This window comes from Phytophthora infestans, genomic scaffold, assembly GCF_000142945.1.
Source record: "Phytophthora infestans T30-4 supercont1.76 genomic scaffold, whole genome shotgun sequence".
NCBI lineage: Eukaryota > Oomycota > Peronosporomycetes > Peronosporales > Peronosporaceae > Phytophthora > Phytophthora infestans.
This window is the reverse complement of record NW_003303683.1, coordinates 392,723-395,788: the sequence shown is the minus strand read 5'-3', so window position 1 is coordinate 395,788 and position 3,066 is coordinate 392,723.

The window sequence follows — 3,066 nt, the reverse complement described above, 5'->3', positions numbered from 1 at the left end:
CTTGGTGGTGGCACTCATGAGCATCGAAAAGCACTCTAATTAGAAGCAAGTATGAGATAGCAGAATGGATCAAAGTTTCTTACGGTATATGTAAATGGGATGAGGTGTCGCCTTCCAGCTACACTGTACTTCTTGTTGATGATCCAGGTTCCAACTCTTGCAGTACGGCTCCGAGCACGATGATCGATGTCTAGGGCAGAAGAGCGACGTTGAAACTACCACCCGTGCCTCCGGCATTGCGCTTAGCTCTCGTGAAACAATCTGCTTAGCATCTTCTTCAATAGAAAGATGTTAGCAAAGACAATGGTGGCTTCGTAAATGGGAGAATACCGTGACATCGAAACATCTCTTACCTCGACTTGCTTGAGCAGCACCTTACTGAGCCGTGGGTACTGCTTGTGTAGCTGCTGCATGCAACGGCGTCCAAGGGAGACGAGGTCCCTTCGCACCTCGATCCCGATGCACGTTCTGACTTTCGTTGTAAGTGCTACCTGCGCAAGCACGTTGCCAACACCAGCTCCAACGTCAAGGAAGACGTCAGCTTCGCCGAGCGGTCCGACGGCAGCAGGTAGAAGGGTGACACCGGACGGAAGCACCTCACCAGCATTGTCATATGTGCGTCCAGCGAGCTGGCGAACGTCGTGAGCGTTTATACTTCCGAAAATGATATCCACGGCTTCGGCAGCTTCAGCTGGGTCCAGATTATCTCCACAGTCCCCAACACCAGCACCTACACACACAGGTTAGTATTTGCCGACGTCAATTGTGGAACAAACAATCCGAGACTCACCTGAAGTGCTTTTCGCCTGAGTCACCTGTGGTTGACGGCATCCCCCGCAAGCTCGCGCAATATAGCCGCCAGCGGGTTCTGTATCCTCACCTCTGCAGTCTTGGTTTCCCTGATCCACGTCGTCTGCCACCTGACTGCCTCCGGTGGCGCTCCCATGCGTATCGCCACCAACTTATCGTCATCAGTCTCACGAACGGCATGCAAATATCCCCAAAACAGACAAACCTGGCATGCGGCGATCGCCGCCGAGAAGTAGAGAATTTGACGGAGTAGCAGTAGGTCGGCATGCTGGTTTTTACGACTTGCTGCAAAATGAGGAGTGGTGGTGGTGGTGACCTCAGCGCTCCGAAAAGACGCCTTGATGGCATGCCGCGGAGAAAACATGGCGGAAAGCCACTAATCGCCTTTCCGTAGGTCCGCTTGAGGCTAGCCAGCCGAAGCCGCAGTTGACGGGCCGGCCGCTTGGTCTGCATTCGGCGGGCCACGTAGGCCCATGTGATTCGTAAGCCCTCCCTTTTGAATAGGAAAGCGATCTGCACCAGCAGCTTATCTTCAGCGTCTGATAAGGTAGTGCGCATTAGTCTTGAGTACACTATAGCAAAATGGTAGATCGGAGAGGTGCATTCGTCTTACCTTTTGTATGTTCTGGTGACTGGCTGTCAGGCGGTTGACCGCTAGATTCATGGCACGACCGCGTAGAAAGGGCCGATTACGGTCGTTGGAGATATTGTGCTTTCTACTCAAAACTTGACTGCCTGATTTATTAATCACCCGCGCTGAATGGCCTATGAAATCGTTCATCCTACCATACATCATACGGAAACATTACATGCGACAGGTTTCCACACACTGCATGGTCAGAGCAGAGCGCATCGGCAACGTTTCCCGTGTCAGCAAACGGTAATGGATCTCCGATCTAACGTCTCGCCTGGTAGCGCAAGAGGACCCCCACCAGCGGGTGCTGCATCAGCTGATGGTGCACGCTGTGGTGGTCGAACACGTATATCGCCACATTCGGCCCGTGTATCTCCATATCCTGAGCGTATTCGGACGCCAACGGAGACTACACCGCCCCACCCAGGTCCAATACGACGGCGTACACCTCCAGACCGAGAAGCACTGCCAGCGACCACGACTAGGGCATACTCAACCCCGGGTCCATTGTCATCCGCAGCCCAACGAGCGTCACTTCTTGGAGCAGCAAGATCACCTGGTGAATCAGCTCAAGCTCGACCTTCTCCAGCCCCTGGTACAGCTAGACAGCCGCGGACTCCACGTTCCACACGACGTCGAACATTACCCCGAGCTGCATCTCCTGTTGGTCAACCTGAGCAGCAGATACCAGCATCCCCAGCTGGCGCTACTTCGCATCAATATCAGCTTGTAGCTCAACCTAAGTTGCAGCTGGTGAGTTTTGACCAATCATATCTAAGTGTTGATTTTTCAGACTATCCGTCAATCACCCTCCGTATTCAGTTTTCACTGGAATTGACAATAAATACTGTGTGATGAGCAGCCGATCCAAAATTACCCCCAACCTCTTTCTATTCATTGGTAGTTATGAAACACGGTTGGCAGAGCTGGAGGAAATCTAAAATGGCGCAAAATTCGCCCTTTTACAAGCCCATTTTCCACCTTGTTTTGGTAACGGTGCTAAAAGGCGAAAAAAGCGCCCTCGCACCGCGAAAGGGTTACTCAGTACCGAAAAAATCTACTTCAGCAAAACTATGATAATTCATATTTTAATTGATTTTGCATAGAAAACTTCTGTTATAGAACTCAGCGTATTTTCGGCTCCATTTCTAAGAGAAAGGTCCACCGGACAGGAAGCTCGAAGCTCGTCAGCCATACATGGACGCGATCGCCAGTGTGAAGAACTACCTAGAGAAGATCATCTCAGACCCGCAGCTAGAGGGGATGAAGGCGCTGCTGCTGGATGCTGACACTAAGAGCGTCATCAGTATGGTTATGTCCCAGTCGCACATCCTGCAGCGCGAAGTGTTCCTAGTGGAGCAGCTGGACGCAACCCACGAGCCCATGCTGCACCTCAAAGCCGCTGTCTTTGTGCGACCCACCTCACGCAATGTGGAGCTTCTACGCCGAGAGCTTAAGTCGCCCAAGTATGGCCGCTACCACCTCTTTTTCTCCAACATCTTGCCCGTCGAGGCGCTCGAGAAACTCGCAGAAGCGGATGAGAAGGAGGTCGTAATGCAAATTCAAGAATACTACGCTGACTACCTGGCGGTCAACGACTCGCTCTACGACTTTGGGCCTAC